Consider the following 22,712-nt stretch of genomic DNA (forward strand, 5'->3'; position numbering starts at 1 on the left):
TTCTGCCCGTTAATTTCCGATATGTTTGGCTTTTTCCTGGGAGAACGTCCATGCATGTCAGCCTCATTTAACACATTTCGTATAGTTTGAACACTAACCGTGTCATCGGACGTTGTCTGAACAACCTCAGCAAAAGCTGCTGCACTTGTAGCAAGTTCCTTCCGAGCAAGTGCGATGATACGGCGACGCTCTCTGGTTGTAAGCACTTTTGGACGTCCAGGACGATACTTATTCACTGTTGCTCCAGTCTGTTTATATTTATGAATGATGGCTCGTACCGTGGTGTAGCTAACAGACGCCTCTGCTCCGATTTGTCGATAGCTTCTCCCTTTTGAATGGAGCAATACCACTCTCTCACGCAACGCCACTGAATGTTCCTTCTTCTTCGGCCCCATGCTGACCACTGTTGCGCGATACAGCAACGTACTAGCGACTGCGCCATCGACAGTATCTATTGCGTCAGCAGATGGCGTTCCGGTACCTGAAAACTCAACAACATACCTAGAAGCCACGCTCTGTGCCAATACTTATTGTGTGCAGAAGAGATACATGTTTGCCCTTAAGGGGCTCCGGAAAGGCTCAAAATCATGAAAAGTTCAATTTTTACTTTTTTGCGTTTTCTGAATCTGCAGACTATTACCTTTTAATAGATATACAATTTATTCAATTCCGAAGACTACAACTATTTTTAAAATTTTTTTGAAATGTGTTCTACATGGGCGTGACCCACTGTGGCGCTGTTAAACTGCTGTCAAATGGTGTTATTATTAACGTCCGTGTTCATCAGGTACATTTTAGTGATGTGAGATAAAGTATGTGTTGTGGCTAACCTGTGATGGTTCAATATATATCGCTGGTGTGATTGTCGATCGTTTCATGTTTATTTACTCTGTCGTTATCTCGAAAATATTCGTAATTAATTCTGTTTCTTGAGTCTCTGTTTTGTTGAAGTATAATAATGAGTAAAAGTAAAGTTATTAGAAATGCTCTGAAGGCTTTTAAGAAAAGGAGAAATGTTGGAAAGCCAAAGGTATTTAGAAATATGGGAATGAAGATAGGTTCTAACAAGGTACGAGCGATGCTTGCTTTAGACAAGGAACGCCTTCGGGCTGCAGACAGGGCTGTAAAGAGTCTAGAAATACAAGCAAGAGTAAACAGGAGGAGGAACAAGAGGAAACTGGAGGAGTTTGCAGAGGATGAAGATAATCCATCCTATGGACCTGGAATGCACTAAAAAGTTAATTCAATCTTTGTCGCTCGATTCTCAAAACTTTTATTTTCTCATACTAATTACATGTTTTCTAAGGATCTTCCAAACATATTTGTTTCAAACTTTCAGTAAATGTTACACAGTACCTTCTGCATAATTTAACACAGCCTTTTTCCAAAAAACTGTATATTTTTGAATATATAAATAAAAAATTGCAAAAAAAATGTTGTGAATTTTCATTACAATTGAAAAAAAAATCATCTTTAATAACTGAACTAAAATTTTGTAAAATCCCTGTGTTAAGTTGTAGCCCATATTCCAATAAATAATCTGTAAAAAGTTCAACTTCCTACCTCAAATACTTTGTGAGGAAAGATGTAATTTATCAGCGTTATTTTAACATTGCAAGTATAGGGCGTTCCGGAGCCCCTTAACACTGCATTTCTTTGTTAATGGTAGGCACTGTGGGCAGAATAGTAATGTCTGGTATGTGAGGTAGCACGTACAAGTGCTGAGTACCGGAAGGTGCGGCGTTTGTAACCAGCAACGATAAATACGCACGAGTGCCAATACTTTTTGGTGCGATTGTATCTAGCTGTAGATGCAGAACAACAACATGTATCATATGTTTGTTCCGTTGATACGATCCACATTGTAACATCTATGGTGAATACGACGTGTGAAACACGTACGAGACTACCAAGGCGTCTGGAAGCATCTGCCCGCTGAACGTCGTCCGCTCCGCGTCGCGTCGTGTCGCGGGCAACCGCCTCCTCCGCCGCCGCCACCCCCGCCCCCACCGCCCCCGCATTGTCTGCGTGCGGCAGACCGTGGCCGCGACTGCACACAGCAGGGCCCCCAGGCTCACTTCTGTACGCGCCGTGCGTAACAGAACCGTACCCACAGACTTTCTGAGGCTGTGGCGGCTGTCTCAAGGAACGAACTGAGGATGCGAAATCATTGCCGCAGACGTCATCCATCGCTGCAGAAAGCGAAGCTAGGGCAGCACACTGACGACAGGTCATCGCTGTTATAGAGCGGCGAAAGTAGGAGGTCAAGAAAGCCGCAATACGCTTGAGCAATATTTATGACAGGGACGCGTCAATTACACACCTGCCGTTACAGCGAATATGGCGGCGCTCGACGATGTGGAACTCGCTTTTATGGCGACTGAGTTGCTTGCTTTGCAGAACACTCTCGGACTTGCTACGCCCGTTCTGCACGATTTCTGTTAAAGTTTCTGTGAATATTTCATGGTGGCATAGGTTCCTAAACTAGGGTTGTGTTTGAACTAGAGCTGTTCGAACAATTTACTTCACAGTTCGGGAAATCTCGGTTCCTTTCGCTCTTTTGATAGGCCTGCCATCTAGTGACTTTTGTTGGTACCAACACAAGGACCTGACATTGCGTTTTTAATGCACTGTGGATTTTAACAATAAAAATCACTAAAACACAGACTGAAATATATTCTAGGATGTAGGTCGTGCATAACAAAGGCAACTAATAAATAAATGAAAGATTTCAATCATAATTCTGTGCAATTCTCGAGCTTCCGCTCGTCCCGCGATCTAGTGATTTCTGATGGTACTATTTCCCAGACCATTCCGTTGTAATTTATTCTCGCGATAAAATTACAGTCACTTTATTACGATAAATTTTGGTTGTTCGGTATTTAATTCTTGATTAGTTGTCTTGAGTGTCGCCGTCTTGTTTTTCAAACTAATTAAAATGTGGTAAAGTTTTTATCTGATATTGTAATTTATAAACTGGGATTGAATTGCTCGTTTGCAACTTGCTTCATGAAGCATTACTGCTTGTCATAATGAAATAAAGTATCATGCTAGGTTCACCCAAGCAGTACTTCTTTGCAGGAAAACATTTTGGGCTTTGTTACCTTTACTTAAATCGGCATAAATGTTTACATGTACGTACGTACTTTGTTTAAACATAATAGAAGTTTGCGCAGTGGTAGAATTTAATGCTATTTCCACCACTGCATCACGAAATTGTAAAAATTATGCAGTCATAGTTTATTGTTGTGGCAAGTTCGTAGTTTCTTGCGTATCCCTTTCATTCGCGCGACGCGAGTCAAATGTCACGTCGGCAAATCTTGATGCCGTTCAAACGCGAGCGTCGTTTGTCCAGCCCCATCTTAAAGCTCAACAACAACTAATTATAAATTTGTTCGCTTGTATTTGCGCGCACAACGGCCTGATTGGCTAAGATCAATGCCAATTAACCCGGAAACGGCGCAGCGTATCGAATTTTTGTTTCATTACATCTATATGGAGACCCTACAAATCACACTTAAGTGCCTGGCAAAGGGTTCATCGAATCACCTTCACAATAATTCACTATTATTCCAATCTCGAAGAGCTATATCTTTCAATGCTCTGATTTCCCTTATTTTATTATGATGATCGTTTCTCCCTATGTAGGTCGGCGTCATGTAAATATTTTTGCGTTCGGAGGAGAAAGTTGGTGATTGAAATTTCGTATGAAGATTCCGCCGCAACGAAAAACGCCTTTGTTCTAATGGTGTCCGTCTTAAATCCTGTATCATGCATGTCGGTGACACTCACTCCCCTATTTCACGATAATACAAAACATGCTACTCTTCTTTGAACTTTCTCGATGTTCTCCTGTAATGATCTCACACTACGCAGCAGTACTCCAAAAGAGGACGGACAAACGTACTGCAGACAGTCTCTTTAGTAGTTCTATTAAATTTTCTATGTGCCACGTCAATAAAACGCCGTCTTGCATTTGCCGTCCCCACAACATTATCTATGTGTTCTTTTGAATTTATATTGTTCGTAAAATACAGGGAGCGAAAGGCTATTTACAATTTGTACAGAAACCAGATGGCAGTTAAAAGAGTCGAGGGACATGAAAGGGAAGCAGTGGTTGGGAAGGGAGTAGGACAGGGTTGTAGCCTCTCCCCGATTTTATTCAATCTGTATATTGAGCAAGCAGTAAAGGAAACAAAAGAAAAATTCGGAGTAGGAATTAAAATCCATTGAGAAGAAATAAAAACTTAAGGTTCGCCGATAACGTTGTAATTCTGTCAGAGACAGCAAAGGACCTGGAAGAGCAGTTGAACGGAATGGACAGTGTCTTGAAAGGAGGATATAAGATGAACATCAGCAAAAGCAAAACGAGGATAATGGAATGTAGTCGAATTAAGTCGGGTGATGCTGAGGGAATTAGATTAGGAAATGAGACACTTAAAGTAGTATAGGAGTTTTGCTATTTGCGGAACAAAATAACTGATGATGGTCGGAGAGGATATAAAATGTAGACTGGCAATGGCAAGGAAAGCGTTTCAGAAGAAGAGAAATTTGTTAGCATCGAGATTTAAGCATCAGGAAGTCGTTTCTGAAAGTATATATATGGAGTGTAGCCATATATGGAAGTGAAACATGGACGATAAATAGTTTGGACAAGAAGATTGGATGCGTAGATCACACAACTAATGAGAAGGTATCGAATAGAAGTGGGGAGAAGAGGAGTTTGTGGCACAACTTGACTAGAAGAAGGGATCGGTTGGTAGGACATGTTCTGAGGCATCAAGGGATCACCAACTTAGTATTGGAGGGCAGCGTGGAGGGTAAAAATCATAGAGGGAGACCAAGAGATGAATACACTAAGCAGATTCAGAAGGATGTAGGTTGCAGTAGGTACTGGGGATGAAGAAGCTTGCACAGGATAGAGTAGCATGGAGAGCTGCATCTAACCAGTCTCAGGACTTAAGACCACCACAACAACAACAACAACAACAATAACACTGTTCGTAATTGTAACTCCTAGGTATAGTTGAATTTACGACCTTTAGCGTAGATTGCTTTATCGTTTAACCGAAGTTTAACAGATTGCTTTTAGCAGTCATGTTGATGACTTCACACTTTTCATTATTTAGGGTCACTTGCCAATTTTCGCACTATTCAGATATCTTTTCTAAATCTTCTGATGAGGTTACCAGACGATACGCGACCGCATCATCTGCAATCTTAGCAATTATTTCCCAGCACGACCTACCCTTGAACACCCTACACTGTTTCTGACCACCTTTGTGTGAAGACCACGGCGCGGGCGTTGGCCAGGCAGGTACATCTGTGTATAGAAGTGCCGTCTATTGAGAATCAGGATGGAACAAGGCGAACATTCACCACTGTGCCATTTGTCTGTTAGACGCGTTCACGTGACGTCACCGACTTGCGTGTGCTTCGGACTTCACTGCGGAGGTCGGGAAAGAAAAATAACGAGATGTAGTGCGGTTTTTGACTGCGGAGGAAGTGTTAGGAAGTGAGATTCAGTACCGATAGTTTGCTGCGTATGACGAACACAGTACATCACGAGCGCGTGTGTTTGCGTGGAATAAACGATTTCGGGAAAGCACGATGTTAAAGACAGCAGTTGACTAGTCGTGCCACTATGTCTTTTGTCACTGCTGCGGTGGGCGCTGCCGTCAGAAATGACTGACGGCGGACGGTGGAAGACATTTGGCTCATCTTGGGCATGAGTCATACAGTACCGCTCACTCCACCATGACAGAGCCTCTGAAGTCCCGGGAAATGTGTGCAGATCGTGTTCCCCACAGCCAGACGGAGAAGCAGAATTTGGACAGATTGTATACATCACTGCAACACCTGGAACGTTGTCGCGATGAAAAATATCGTCTCCTGTCCGTAATGTCGCGGGAGGTGAAACATGGCGTCATCGTTTTGAGCCAGAGAGCAAGCGTCAGAGACAGTAGCTTGGAGTTTCAGGAACACGGCGCCATAATTAATGCACTGCGGCACGTGGATACGTGACGGTCAGCATAATTCTGCCACAGTATAATGTCCACCCACATGTTGCCGAGCTTGTTTTGACTAAGCTGCAGAATTAAAATTGAGACAAATGAGGCCTCGGTCACAAGTTTTTAGTCTTCAGGTTTCAACACTTCTAGGAGTGCCTTCATCGGAACTTAGACATTTAAAGTGGGCTATGACATAATTACAAATTTATGGGAAGAAAAAAAAAATTTATATAAAAAAGTGTAAGTTCTGACTAGCAATACAAGACAGAGACAGTACTTACATGTCACGTACAAAATAAATAACAGGCCAGAACATAGTCACAAAATATTTAAAAGGAGTGTGTGAAGGCGAGTCTCTGAGGGCTGCTCCTAACCGTACAGCCACAGTATAAATTCTGATGAAGGCACTCTTAGAAGTGTTGTAACCTGGTTAATAAGACTAAAAAATTGTGAGCGAGGGCTCATTTTTTTTTCAATTTTAATTTATAAGCGGTCACTGAACCAAGCAGCAATGTTCCACATCTACATGGATACTCTTCAAATCACATTTAAGTGCCTGGCAGAGACTTCATCGAACCACCTTCACAATTCTCTATTATTCCAATCTCGTATAGCGCGCGCAAAGAATGAACACCTATATCTTTCCGTACGAGCACCCTTATTTTATCGTGGTGGTCGTTTCTCCCTATGTAGGTCGGTGTCAACAAAATATTTTCGCATTCGGAGAAGAAAGTTGGTGACTGGAATTTCGTGAGAACCTTCCGTGGCAACGAAAAATGCCTTTCTTTTAATGATTTCCAGCCCAAATCCTGTATCATTTCTGTGACACTCTCTCCCATATTTCGCGCTAATACAAAACGTGCTGCCCTTCTTTGAACTTTTTCGATGTACTCCGTCAGTCCTATCTGGTAAGGTTCCCACACCGCGCAGCAGTATTCTAAAAGAGGACGGACAAGCGTAGTGTAGGCAGTCTCCTTAGAAGGTCTGTTACATTTTCTAAGTGTCCTCCGAATAAAACTCAGTATTTGGTTAACCTTCCCCACAACATTTCCTATGTGTTCCTTCCAATTTAAGTTGTTCGTAATTATAATACCTAGGTATTTAATTGATTTTGCAGCTTTTAGATTAGACTGATTTATCGTGTAACCTAAGTTTAACGAATTCCTTTTAGCATTCATGTGGATGACCTCACACTTTTCGTTATTTAGGGTGAACGGCCAATTTTCGCACCATTCACATATCTTTCCTAAATCGTTTTGCAGTTTGTTTTGATCTTATGATGACATTACTAGTCGATATACGATAGTTTCATCTGCAAAGAATCTAAGACCGCTGCTCAGATTGTCTCAAAAAATGGCTCTGAGCACTATGGGACTTAACATCTGTGGTCATCAGTCCCCTAGAACTTAGAACTACTTAAACCTAACTAACCTAAGGACATCACACACATCCATGCCCGAGGCAGGATTCGAACCTGCGACCGTAGCAGTCGCGCGGTTCCGGACTGAGCGCCTAGAACCGCGAGATCACCGCGGCCGGCTCAGATTGTCTCCCAAACCGTTTATATAGAGAAGGAACAGCAAAGGGCCTATAACACTACCTTGGGGAACGCCAGAAATCACTTCTGTTTCACTCGATGACTTTCCGTCAGTTACTACGAACTGTGACCTCTCTGACAGGAAATCACATAACTGAGACGATATTCCATAAGCACGCAATTTCACTTCAAACCGCTTGTGTGGTACAGTGTCAATAGCCTTCCGGAAATCCAGAAACACGGAATCGATCTGAAATTTCTTGTCAATAGCAGCCGACACTTCATATGATTAAAGAGCTAGTTGTGTTACACAGCAACGATGTTTTCTAAACCCCTGTTGACTGTGTGTCAATAGACAATTTTCTTCGAGGTAATTCATAATGTCTGAACACAATATATGTTCCAAAATCCTGCTGCACATCGACGTTGACAATATGGGCTTGTAATTTAGTGGATTACTCCTGCTACCTTTCTTGAATATTGGTGTGACCTGTGCAACTTTCCAGTCTTTGGGTACGGATCTTTCGTCGAGTGAACGGTTATATATGATTGTTAAATATTGAGCTAATGGATCAGCATACTCCGAAAGGAACCTAATTGGTATAAAGTCTGGACCAGAAGACTTGTTTTTATTAAGTGATTTAAGTTGCTTCACTACTCCGAGGATATTTACTTCTACGTTACTCATGTTGGCAGCTGTTATCGATTCGAATTCTGGAATATTTACTTCTTTTGGGAATGCATTTCGGAAGGCTTTGTTTAGTAACTCTGCTTTGGCAGCACTATCTTCGATAGTATTTCGATTGCTATCGCGCAGAGAAGGCATTGATTGTTTCTTGCCGCTAACATGCTTCACATACGACTAGAGTCTCTTTGGATTTTCTGACAGGTTTCGAGACTAAGTTTCGTTGTGGAAACTATTATAGGCATCTCGCATTGAAGTCCGCGCTAAATTTCGAGCTTCTGTAGAAGATCGCCAATCTTGTGGATTTTGCGTCTGTTTAAATATGGCATATTTGTTTCGTTGTTTATGCGACAGTGTTCTAACCCGTTTTGTGTACCAAGGAGGATCAGCTCCGTAGTTTGTTTGGTATAAATCTCTCAATTACTACCTATACTATTTCTTTGAATTAAAGCCTCAGTTCAAAACTTTATGTTGCAGAAGTTTCGATGGGAAGCCCTTACACATCGTGCACGCAGTCCCGATCTCCCCCTGTCCGATTTCCATATTTTCGGAGGCCCTCGAGAAAGAGATTCGTGGCTGTCAGTGTGCTTCGGACGAAAAGATGCACGCATGGGTAGACTCGCGGTTCCGTAATAATCGCAAACATTTCTCGATGAAGGCATTGGTCGTCTTGTCTCACAGTGGGATAAATGTATTAACAGTTGTGGCGATTACTTTTGAAATAATAAATAGTTTACTCACCTTTTTCCCATCTGTCTCGTTTTCATTTGAATGCTCCCTCTATATTCTTCTGTCAGCAACATTTCGTCGTATTCAGACCACTCCATCTCTCACGCAACTCGTGCTAACAACCAAAACAGACTAGACAGCAGACGAATGCTTTCTGTGCTGCTATGGAAGTAGTGGAGGGGAGGCGAAATTCCTTTGATGGTTCGTAAAAGATAACAAAACAGCAGAAGGCGAGCGGATATTAGCGAATGCGAACGGAACGCGACCGAATGCGGTCCGCTTGCGCTCGCCTTGCGTTTACACCAAAGACAATTCTCGTCCGCTTGTGTTCGTTTCTGTGTAAACCAGGCCTGATGCGTCCGCTCTTACAACAGCACAGGGACATAGAGATGGCAGAGGCGGCAGCGTTGCAAACTGATCTAAAAAAAGGAAAAAAAAGATGTGTGGTGTACCGTCGCCTTCTCACCGGACATGGTACTCAACGTGCAACGTGCTGACGTGCTGTCCACCGTGCTGTTGAACGCTCGTACGCGATCCGGCTTGTTCACACGGTGCGTATATAGTCACGCGATCCTATGCGACTGCATTGCGCTCCTACGGCAGTCGGGTGCTCCAAATGAACAAGCAAAAATCAGGCTTTCACTTTGTCAACGACACGACGAGAACCTCCCCGCGATTACGTCTGTGATGAAGGCTCGTACTTTTGATGTAGTTTACACACATTTTCCTTCCTTAAGTGCATCTATCGATGTACACAACTCATCCTGTGCCAAAAACAGCCGTAATGCTCTCTCCATGGAAACGGGAAGCGACCGCCATGTAACGTAGGCCGGCCGCGGTGGTCTAGCGGTTCTAGGCGCTCAGTCAGGAACCGCGCGACTGCTACGGTCGCAGGTTCGAATCCTGCCTCGGGCATGGATGTGTGTGATGTCCTTAGGTTAGTTAGGTTTAAGTAGTTCTAAGCTCTAGGGGACTTATGACCACAGATGTTGAGTCCCATAGTGCTCAGAGCCATTTGAACCATTTTTTTGTAACGTAGGTCGCATTTTTCTGCTTCATTCCTCTACATTCGAATGCGCGTTCAGAGTATCTGACGTACTTGATAATAATCTGCCAGGACGTTTCATATCAGCGCACATTCCGCTGAAAAGTGAAAAATTCATTCTATATCCTTGATATTGTTCCTCACAATCGGAATGACTTTTAACTTCCCTCTTATTAAACTGAAGTTAAATTATTGACTGAATAATATCTAGTTACTTGAACGGAAATTTCGTTTCTCCAAAATTTTAACACAACACCCCCAGATATATTTAATTCCTAATGGAATTCTCAAGTCTATAAAACAAAATGATTAGACAGTTACAGTTCATAATCATATTGCCTCTCGATGTCGAAGTCAGCAATTAGAATAAAATCTCTATGGCTCTGAAGAATTCCGGCGATCGTCTACTCTGAAAATTCTTAAAAGAGCCAGAGGCACAATCATACGCCGTGGGGAAGCCGTCTTTGGTGCTATGAGGTACTCACTCTGCAGCATAGGGATCAGTGGCCAAGTTGTGAATTAAATTCGATTTAAGTCCAGAAATCAATCTCTCAAAATAGAGCATAAACGACCGCGGTGCAGGCTTTACTGATTTCCTGGGATACAAAGTTCCCTACGAGGTCCGATACACCAAATAATGTTCCGAGCCACAGACAAGGGAAAAGTTAAAATAATCAAAGAATTAAACGTACCTTTGCCATTCATGAAATTATATTTTTCCGTAAATGATCTTCATAGCTACATTTCAGGATAAATCATCCTCTTGTATGAGATGAAACGTTATCATAATTAATCTAATTACATTACATATTCAAAATGGCGTTGATTACATTTCCGATGCGATCCACGTGCACAATTGCTACATCAGATGTACACGTTATGTTCCACATTATATACAAAGAGTTTTCGTAATAAGTCTTTTGTCCATGTAGATCACTTGGGCAGTTACGCATAAACATTTGCGCTAAAAGAGAAAAAGCGACGGAAATAGGATGATAGTACAGACTCTGCAACATGAGTTTTGCACGCAATGACGCAGAGAGTCTTCACAGAGCATGTTGACGTTAGAATGCACGACCCAATTTTGAGGGCAGCTTTAGATTCAAGGAGAGCAGACAAAACCTATCCAAGATATACGTTGCCTGTTGGAAATGGCACTCAAATTTGCACCTGTAAAATCAAAATTTCAGTACCGTGTTGCTCCTCCGCCTGCCTTTTACTACGGCTGGATCGTCCTTGGCCTACTACCGGCAAGACCGTCGACACTTTGCTGAACAAGCCCGTCCATTCGTCGTTGGCGATGCTCATTAGGCCATGTTGTGTGCATGCGCCATCGGGTGAGTCGTAACAGATAATGTTAAAGAAGATCCATCTCGTTAGGTACCTCAGGACAGTCCATTCGGTTGACGCGGTGAGTGCAGAACTCTCGGATGTTCTCCTGAAACACGAACCATCTCCGAAATGTTAACTGCTAGGGCTGGAGGGGATTAGCGATGAACTTATCATCAAAATTGGAGCAGACGAAGTGAAGGTATTGTACTACCTCGGAAACAACATACGACGGACGAAGCAAGGAGGAGACAAGATATTGACTAGCATAAGAAAGAGGCGCTTTCGTGAAAAAAATAAAGTCTGCTACTATCATATATAGACCGCAATTTGAGCAAGAAATTTGCGAGGATGGACGTTTGCATGACAGCATTGCACGGTTGTGAATCGTGAACCGTGTGGAAAATCGGAAAAGAAGAGAAACGAAGCGTTTGATATACGTTGGTATGGCAGGATTTTGAAAATTTGGTGGAGTCATAAGATTAAAAAATGGTGAGGTTCCCCGCAGAATGAGTCAAGAAAGAACATATCGAAAACATGGTAGAATGATAAGACATGTGGTAAAAATTGGGGAATAACTTGCCAGGTAGGTGGGGAAATTGTGGAGATTAAAACGTTAGGCGAAGAGAGAGACTGGCAAATATCCAACAAGTAACTGAGGACGTAGGGTGAAGGTCCTTCTCTGAGATGAAGAGGTTGGCGCAAGAGCGGAATTCGTCGCGGACTGCAGCAAAGCACAAGGCTAATGACAAAAAAAGTCTGGACTACAGGTAGGACGATTCTGTCCGCATACTGCGCGCAGTTCAGTGTGACCTCGGTAACGATTAGAGGCGTCACACTCACGTACTGATTTGTCGCGCCGCTCCCTGAATAATTTACTCCCCTGTGACCACCTCTTCATCTCGCAATAGCCCTCGCATCCATTGTCGTCAATTATTTGTTGGATATATTCCATTCTCCGTCAGTTTCTACACTCTAGAACTCTTTCAAGTACTGTGCAAGCTATTCCCTGATGTCCTGTCATCCTGTCCCTTCTGTCAGTGTTTTCCACGATACTCTCCTCGTTGTTTCTGCAGAGAACCTCCTCATTCCTTATCGTACCAGCCCACCAAATTTTCAGCATTCTTCTGTGGCATTGAAACGCTTCCAGTCTCTTCGGGTTTTCCCACATTCCAATATTCACTTCCACGCAATGTTGTGCTTCAGACGTACATTCTCAGAAATATCTCCTTCACATTATGGCCATGTCCGATACCAGTAGACTTTTCTTGTGCAGGAATGCCATCTTTGTGTGTACTAGCGTGCTTTTTTGTTTCGTCCGCCACGGAAATTTTGCTTCCGAGGTAGCAAACTTGCTTAACTTCGTCTACTTTTTGATCATCAATTGTGATGTCCAGTTTCTGCTACTTTCACGATTTTCCTGTTTTTTTATTTAGTCTCAGTCCATAGCCCGTTGCCAGTATACCGTTCGTGCCATTCGGTAGAACCTGCAGTTCTTTATCACATACAGTGTGCTTAGCGGTATCATCAGCGAATATTACCATTGATATCCTTTCAGCCTGAATTTTAATCCCATTCCTAAAATTTTCTTGAACAGTGGGGGGTGGGGGGGAAGGACTAAGTGTTTGCCTTACACCCCTTTTAATCCTAATGTTTGTCTCTCGGTCTTCCATTCTTATAATCTCCTCCTGGTTCTTGCAACTACTGTATATTATTTGTCTTTCGATTAAGCTTATACTTGTTTCTATAAGGATTCATGTTGCACATGTAACCTTGTCGATTACTTTCTCTAATGCCACTAATCATATTCTGGAGGTTATAGCGTGGGTGGCTCGTGCATGTTTGTCTAGCGATCGGCCAGCCACGTACGTGACATGGTCTTTCAATCACTACATTGTTTTGTCTACACTGAAGTGACAGAAGACATGGGATAGCGTTATGCACGTCTACAGGTGGCGGTAGTATCGTGTACATAAGGTATAAAGCGCGGTCCGCAGCTCTTGGTCGTGCGGTAGCGATCTCGCTTCCCACGGCCGGGTTCCCGGGTTCGATTCCCGGCGGGGTCAGGGATTTTCTCTGCCTCGTGATGACTGGGTGTTGTGTGCTGTCCTTAGGTTAGTTAGGTTTAAGTAATTCTAACAAGAGAACCTCCCAATCGCACCCCCCTCAGATTTAGCTATAAGTTGGAACAGTGGATAGGTCTTGAAAAACTGAACACAGATCAATCGAGAAGACAGGAAGAAGTTGTGTGGAACTATGAAAAAAATTAGCAAAATATACGAACTCAGAAGTCCACGCAACATATGCAACTTCATTCAAGGGTAACATGCAGCCAGGAGCGCCGTGGTCTTGTGGTTAGCGTGAGTAGCTGCGGAACAGGAGGTCCACTGTTCAAGTCCTCCCCCGAGTGAAAAATTTACTTTCTTTATTTTCGCAAAGTTATGATCTGTCCGTTCGTTCATTGACGTCTCTGTTCACTGTAATAAGTTTTTTTGCGACCGCACCGCAAAACCGTGCGATTAGTAGACGAAAGGACGTGCCTCTCCAATGGGAACCGAAAACATTTCATCGCAAGGTCATAGATCAACCGATTCCTCCACAGGAAAACACGTCTGATATATTCTATACGATACTGTTGACGGCATGTGCGTCACATGACAGTAATATGTTGTCGACCCACCTAACTTGCACACTTGGCGAATGGGTAAAAAGATTCTTCTACCTTGCGCGATTTAGGTTTTCTTGTGGATGTGATTATCACTCCCAAAAAAGTGATCGCATCGGACGGACAGACGGACAGATAATAACTGTCTGAAAACAAAAATTAAAATTTTCAGCCGCGGGAAGACTTGAACCGTTGACCTCTTATTCCGCAGCTACTCACGCTAAGCACAAGACCACGGCGCTCCTGGCCGCATGTTACCCTTGAAGTTGCATATGTTGCACGTGGTCTACTCATTTTGTATATTTTGCTAATTTTTTTCATAGTTCCACACAACTTCTTCCTGTTTTCTCGATTGATCTGTGTTCAGTTTTTCAAGGCCTATCCACTCTGCCAACTTAAAACTAAATCTGAGGGGGGTGCGATGGGGAGGTTCCCTTGTAAGTTCTAGGGGACTGATGACCATAGATGTTAAGTCCCATAGTGCTCAGAGCCATTTGAACCATTTTTTTATAAAGGGCGGCGAAACGTGGTGTTAACAGGCTTTGACAAAGGACGACCGACGCGAGTGCCGTTGCTAACAGCAAGACATCGCCTGCAGCACCTCGTGACCGTAATAGTTGCACCCTAGACGACTGGAAAACGTGGCCTGGTCACATGAGTCCTGACTTCACGTGGTAAGAGCTGGTGGTAGGATTCGAGTGTGTCTCAACCCCACGAAGCCACGGACCCAGGTTGTCAACAAGGCGCTGTGCAAGCTGGTGGTACATCCGTAGAGGTGTGGGCTGTGTTTGCATGGAATGAACTGCGTCCTCTGATCCAGCTGAACCGGTCGTTGACTGGAAATGGTTATCTTCGGGTACTTTCGTCGATTTGCAGCCTTTCATTGTCTTCAAGTTGCCAAACAGAGGTGGAATTTTTGTGGGTGACAGTACGCTATGTCAGCAAACCACAATTGGTCGCAACTGGTTTGAAGAACTTCCTTGACAGTTCGAGCGAATGATTTGGCCCCCCAGATCGGCCGACGTGAATTCCATCGAACATTTATGGAACATCATCAAGAGGTCACTTCGTGTACAACATCCTACGTCGGCATCATTTTCCCTATTACGGATCGCTATAAAGGCAGGATGGCTCAATATTTCTGCAGGGGACTTCCAGCAACTTGTTGAGTTCATACCACGTCGAGTTTTTGCACTCCGCCGGTGAAAAGAAGGTCCGACACGATATTAGTGTGTATCCCGTGTTTTTTGTCACGTCATTGTATCCGTGTTTAAAGCTTAAGTTTTAAGAATTGAAATAGGTACGTGGGTGTTTAAATTTGTACGAAACTACTTTATTTTTTATTTCAGTATACATTTTTTTTAGCTTTAAGCCACTTCAACGACAGTCATTACAGTTTAATACGGGTGCTAAAGACTTTTAATGTTATGTGTGCCTCACTGCTAGTTTTTCTTTAATTTGTGCCTGATTTTATTCTGAGAAGCTCAGTAATGTATGTAAATACCGTAAATGTAAATGTGATACACTTGAAGTGAAGTGAAGCGCAGCTGGACAGCAAAAAAGTCTAGCGCGCAATCCCCGCAAAGATAGTATTAGAGAATCTTTGAGTATGGACTCTAAAAAAAGACAATTGATTTATTAAAAAAAAGAGGACTGTTGATCTGTATCTTGTGGAAAGAGGGCGTGTTGCTGGGCCGTCGCTCAGAAGGTATTGTTACATTTAATGAAAATTGATACTTTAGTGATAAAACCGAGTACAGTGTGTGTAAGAGTTGCCAAACATTTATGTATACAAATTTTCTGGACGTGAAGAATAGAAATATCTTGTTTTTGGAAAAGGAGGGCCGGCCGCGGTGGTCTCGCGGTTCTAGGCGCGCAGTCCGGAACCTTGCGACTGCTACGGTCGCAGGTTCGAATCCTGCCTCGGGCATGGATGTGTGTGATGTCCTTAGGTTAGTTGGGTTTAAGTAGTTCTAAGTTCTAGGGGACTGATAACCACAGCAGTTGAGTCCCATAGTCCTCAGAGCCATTTGAACCATTTTTGGAAAAGGAGGTGAACATTGTCATCGCCGTCTATCAATCGACAGAATTTAATTGGATAATGTTCTCGTACAGTAGTATGGTGGCCGCTGAACTCCACTGATCAATTTTGATGTAGCAGGATGTGTAGTTTGAAGGATGTTTCTGTGCCAAGAAATCTCCTTTTCTCACGTAAAGCAGATTGCTGTTTGATTTTATTTACTTACAACAGTGGTCCCTTATGTATTAAAAGCTACGAAAACTTGGGCTCAAAGCTATCCGCAATACGGCCAAGTAACTAACAGAGTCGTATTTTAAGCCTTAAAGAACAATAACTTCCTCAAAATTGTAATACGTCACCAACTAGTGCAGAAGCTGATGATTCAAGGAGGCAGCAACCAAAAATCAGGTAACAGTTACGAGTTAAAGTAAAAATCTCAATCAAAAATCAATCTGTCTCTCTCTCCGAACACATATATAAATATTCATATTATTAAGATAAAAGTCATTTTATAGACTTAGGCGCCGTGCGCCCAAACAATGACATCGTCATCATCATCATCATTATCGTACAGGTAATCAGTTTAGCAGACAACCTTTGTACGTAGGGCAAGTACAATCTCTTATTTACCTGATCAGTATGTCAGGGCACGCGGCCACGTTCTTTGGCCGCGAATCCGTATAGACCGGAGAAGCGGAATGCCGTCTTTTGGCTGTGTTTCGTTATGACTGACAACGACTGTTAGGTAATCAAGTTCCGAGCTTTTCCGCTCCAGCGTTTTAGTCATATACGTTCACCTGAAGATGAGACTTTCAGCGCCACGAAACCGGCAGCGATCCAGTAATAAAGGACTAAATACATATGAAACGGCTAATAATAGACTAGGATAATCAGTTGAGGATCGGTAGCGAACACAAGGCGCGAGACGCGCTGTACACACGGAGAGGCGGTGTCTGCCGGCGCGGGGCTGAGGTTGCGGAACAGCCAGCCGTGTGGTTATGGTAATGGCGGCTGCGATCTGCAGGGCGTGCCCCGCCGCGCCGCCGCGGCGCGCTTTGCATGCAAACTGCCGCGGATAGCGGGACGGCACGGCCGGGCGGGGCGCCCGCCACCTCGCCGCGGTTGGCAGCCCTGGCAGCGGCGGAGACAGCCGAGCAGCGCAGCGCGGCGAGGCGTCGCGCCGAGTCGCCGGCGCTGCTCACTTTCTCAAGGTCCCGCCGCTGCCGCTGCCAGCTGCATTCTTCCGCGAGGTCACGGGTTCGAATCCGGGCGGGCGGCCTCCCCTCCCTTCCCTCCCCCCACCCCTTCCCTCTCCCACTTTCTCGGCTCCTGCTGTAGGCCGCCTGCCGAGCAGTCCCGCTTACGTAGCGCCCCACCACTCCAGTTCTCAGAAGCGCTCGACTTTCCGCGGAGCCTCCCCCAGATCGCGCGGTTACGTCCCTTCTCCGCTCTGCCGCACTTCTAAACTATGACCTATATCCATTCAATCATACTCTTTATTTTTTCTCCGGCCTAAAGCTGATGGTCCATTATTTCCCAGATCCTTGTCCTTCGATTGTGACTAGTGCCTCTAAGGCGGGCTTTGGTGAGGTTGGCACTAAGACGATACCATAAATTATACAATATGGCTGTTGACAAACTATCGATGTATCAGTACTTCTTTAAAACGTTTAGACATATCGATATCGAAATATCAGTGTCGAGTGCCAATATTTTCGTGTTGTATTATATTTTTCCGCCATTTTCGGTAAATCATTGAAATTGTCCTTTTGAAATTCTAGTAGAACATAATTTTACCTCCACTGTGTGAAGGAGCCTTACTACTTTTTGACCTTTAATGACGTTCAGTCTTTCTCTTTGACTGTGAAGTATAGATGCCACAGATAAGTCGATTTGCACTGCGAGTTGGCGGTGTGAATGCAATAACAAATATCCGATGTGAGCCGGCGTAGGTGACCGAGCGGTTTTAGGCGCTTCAATCTGGAACCACGTCACCGCTACGGTCGCAGGTTCGAATCCTGCCTCGGGCGTGGATGTGTGTGATATCCTTAGGTTAGTTAGGTTTAAGTAGTTCTAAGTTCTAGGGGACTGATGACCTCAGATGTTAACTCCCATAGTGCTCAGAGCCATTTGAACCATTTATGTGACGGAACCGAACGACGCACCCATCAGACACCTGTTACTGTCCACTTGCATGCAGTGACCATTGTTAGCAATGTTGTTATGGCCAAGCGTGAAAGTGCATCGTTTTCCTTTCAGTTCTTGCTGTAAGGCGGTTAAGCAGGCTGCTAGCTTGTTGACGTACAGAATATGTAGTAACAAATCTATACTTAAATATAGAGACACGTGTTGGTGTCTAGGCTCTAGCTACCGAAGTGCACCTCCCCTAGTGCTCTGCGGCCGTTATCAGAGGAGCCCTCACCACCCCCATGTTCCCGGGTCATCTGCGCGGAATTTGCAGGTACGGGCTAAGTTGCGAGGGCTGTTCAAAGATTAACATCCGACTGGCTATTAAAAGTAAACAAATGCACGTAGCTTCGTGGCACTTACGTGATTGGAAAAGGAGACTTTGAAGGTCATGTTGCGTCCGTCAGCTGCCTTTTGCATTCGTCAGCGCGTAAGCGGCAAGCGATTCGAATGGGCGCTGTTATTGCGTACTCTGCCGGTAGCAATGCCCATTTTGTCATTCACCTCCTGCAAGTAGCAGTCAGTGCTGACGAGATTCGCCGTCTATTGTGTCGTGTGTGTGGGGGGGAATGAAGTTATGAGTCATGGTGTCGTGATGGAGTGCTACAGAAAATACAAGACTGGTCGCGCAGGCGTGCGTCATGAAAATGGTCGCGGAGGACATTTAGATGTAAAAGATGAAAACGTGCAACATGGCGAAGTCATCATGTGACGCATCGGTTCACAGTTTCCGAACTCTGAAAAGGTACTTCGGTGTTTTAGAACAACCTTCTTTTACATTCTCACAAAGAGGTTAGCTTATCATAAGGTTTGTGCATGGTGGGTACCAAAATATGTAACCGATGCGCACAAAACTGAAAGAATGGGTTCGGCTTTGACAGTCCTTCGGCACTACCATGAAGGGGAAACGACGTAGTGTATAACCATGTTGATTCGTGGACGTAAGCTTCTCTGTCTCCAGAAAAATTCTCTTCAAACTGAGAATATGTTCAAGGATTCTGCAGCAAATCGAAGTAATCACGTGGCCTTTTTTTATTTTTTTTTTGTCCTATTCTGTCCAGGTTTTGAAGCGAGTTGGCTCACTGTGGGCCGGGCGAAAGAATGCGTACTTGTCGCATTTGTGCCTCGTTGTTTCCTCCAATTTCCATTAGCAGTCTGCTACGATGCCCGCGTGTACACTACTGGACATTAAAATTGCTACACCACGAAGATGACGTGCTACAGACGCGAAATTTAACCGACAGGAAGAAGATGCTGTGATATGCAGATGATTAGCTTTTCAGAGCTTTCACACAAGGTTGGCGCCAGTGGTGACACCTACAACGTGCTGACATGAGGAAAGTGTCCAACAGATATCTCATACACAAACAGCAGTTGACCGGCGTTGCCTGGTGAAACGTTTTTGTGATACCTCGTGTAAGGAGGAGAAATGCGTACCATCACGTTTCCGACTTTGATAAAGGTCGGATTGTAGCCTATCGCTATTGCGGTTTATCGTATCACGACATTGCTGCTCGCGTTGGTCGAAATCCAATGACTGTTAGCAGAATATGGAATCGGTGGGTTCAGGAGGGTAATACGGAACGCCGCGCTGGATCGCAACGGCCTCGTATCACTAGCAGTCGAGATGACAGGCATCTTATCCGCATGGCTGTAACGGATCGTGCAGCCACGTCTCGATCCCTGAGTCAACAAATGGGGACGTTTGCAAGACAACAACCATCTGTACGAACAGTTCGACGACGTTTGCAGCAGCATGGACTGTCAGCTCGGAGACCACGGCTGCGGTTACCCTTGACGGTGCATCACAGACAGGAGCGCCTACGACGGTGTACTCAACGACGAACGTGGGTGCACGAATGGCAAAACGTCATTTTCTCGGACGAATCCCGGTTCTGTTTGCAGCATCATGACGGTCGCATCCGTGTTTGGCGACATCGCGGTGAACGCACATTGGAAGCGTGTATTCGTCATCGCCACACTGGCGTATCACCCGGTGTGTTGGTAAGGGGGGGCCATTGGTTACACGTCTCGGTCACCTCTTGTTCGCATTGAAGACACTTTGCTCAGTGGACGTTACATTTCAGATGTGTTACGACCCGTGGCTCTACTGTTCATTCGATGGCTGCGAAGCCCTACATTTCACCAAGATAATGCACATCCGCATGTTGCATGTCCTGTACGGGCGTTTCTGGATACAGATAATGTTCGAGTGCTGCCCTGGCCAGATCTCTGACCAATTGAAAACGTCTGGTCAATGGTGGCCGAGCAACAGGCTCGTCACAATACGCCAGTAACTATTCTTGATGAAGTGTAGTATCGTGTTGAAGCTGCATGGGCAGCTGTACTTGTACACGCCATCCAAGCTCTGTTTGACTCAATGCCCAGGCGTATGAAGGCCGTTATTACGGCCAGAGGTGGTTGTTCTGGATACTGTTTTCTCAGGATCTATGCACCCAAATTGCGTGAAAATGTAATCACATGTCAGTTCTAGTATAATATATTTGTCCAATGAATACCCGTTTATCATCTGCATTTGGTGTAGCAATTTTAATGGCCAGTAATGTATAACCATGCTGATTCGTTGACGTTAGCTTCTCAGTCTCCAGAAAAATTCTCTTCAAACTGAGAATATGTTCAAGGATTCTGCAGCAAATCGAAGTAATCACCTGGCAATTTTTTTTTTTTTTTGTCCTGTTCTGTGCAGGTTTTGAAGCGAGTTGGCTCAATCTGCGACGGGCGAAAGAATGCGGACTTGTTGCATTTGTGCCTCGTTGTTTCCTCCAATTTCCATTAGCAGTAGTAGTATATGAAGTATTTGTTAGTGCAGCGGAGCTGGCGCTCGCTGTCACCGCAGTGTCTCCTCTGGCTACGCTGTCAGCAGGAGGTGCGCAGGTTGTGGATGTCCGCCACCTGTGGCTGCCGTTCTCCGTGCGCCGCCTCCAGTCCGCTGGCAGAGCACCTCTGGCGTGCGCGGACTCGCTAACGCCCGCCGCCTCTTCCGCAGTGGCAGCCGCCAGCTCTGGTGCGCATGCGCCAGCAGCGGTCTGCCAACCCGGGCCGAACGTCCCGCACGTATCGCGCTGACGGCTCCTGGTTTCGCTTCAGTGGGGGAGGCTGAAAAAAATAAGCACTCTGTCATCAGGCCACAAGTGGCCCATCGGGACCATCCGACCGCCGTCTCATCCTCACAAGGGAACCTCCCTATCGGTCCCCCCTCAGATTTAGCTATACGTTGGCACAGTGGATAGGCCTTGCGAAACTGAACACAGATCAATCGAGAAAACAGGAAGAAGTTGTGTGGAACTGTGAAAAAAATAAGCAAAATATACAAACTGAGTAGTCCATGCGCAAGATAGGCAACATCAAGGATAATCTGAGCTCAGGAGCGCCGTAGTCCCGTGGTTAGCGTGAGCAGCTGCGGAACGACAAGTCCTTGGTTCAAGTCTTCCCTCGAGTGAAAAGTTTAATTTTTTTATATTTTCGGTTTATGTGACAAACTCTTATGTTTTCAATGTTTTCATCACTTTTTTGGAAGTGATTATCACATCCACAAGAAAACCTAAATCGGGCAAGGTAGAAGAATCTTTTTACCCATTCGCCAAGTGTACAAGTTAGGTGGGTTGACAACATATTCCTGTCATGTGACGCACATGCCGTCACCAGTGTCGTATAGAATATATCATACGTGTTTACCTGTGGGGAATCGGTTGACCTATGACCTTGCGATCAAATGCTTTCGGTTCCCATTGGAGAGGCACGTCCTTTCGTCTACTAATCGCACGGTTTTGCGGTGCGGTCGCAAAACACAGACACTTATTGCAGTGAACAGAGACGCCAATGAACGAACGGACAGATCATAACTTTGCGAAAATAAAGAACGTACACTTTTCACTCGAGGGAAGACTTGAACCAAGGATCTCTCGTTCCGTAGCTGCTCACGCTAACCACGGGACCACGGCGCTCCCGAGCTCACACTATCCTTGATGTTGTCTGTCTTGCACATGGACTACTTAGTTTGTGTATTTTGCTTATTTTTTTCATAGTTCCACACAACGTCTTCCTGTTTTCTCGACTTATCTGTGTTCAGTTTTTCAAGGCCTATCCACTGTGCCAACTTACAACTAAATCTGAGGGGGGTGCGATGGGAAGGTTCCCTTGTCAGTAGAGGATGCGGATAGGAGGGGCGTGTGGTCAGCACACTGCTCTCCCGGTCGTTGTGATGGTTTTCTTTGACCGGAGCCGCTACTATTCGGTCGAGTAGCTCCTCAGTTGCCATCACGAGGCTGAGTGCACCCCGAAAAATGCCAACAGCACATCGCGGCCCGGATCCAAGTGCCGGCCACGCCCGACAGCGCTTAACTTCGGTGATCTCACGGAAACTGGTGTATCCACTGCGGCAGTGCCGTTGTCCCTGAGGGAGTCTGAGGCAGTTTCTTACTGCCTCCTCTACCACAACCAAACATGACTGGGGTGCCCAGGATTTTAATTGGAGTAACAATGT

The sequence above is a fragment of the Schistocerca nitens genome, chromosome 6 (assembly GCF_023898315.1).
Source record: "Schistocerca nitens isolate TAMUIC-IGC-003100 chromosome 6, iqSchNite1.1, whole genome shotgun sequence".
Taxonomy (NCBI): Eukaryota; Metazoa; Arthropoda; class Insecta; order Orthoptera; family Acrididae; genus Schistocerca; species Schistocerca nitens.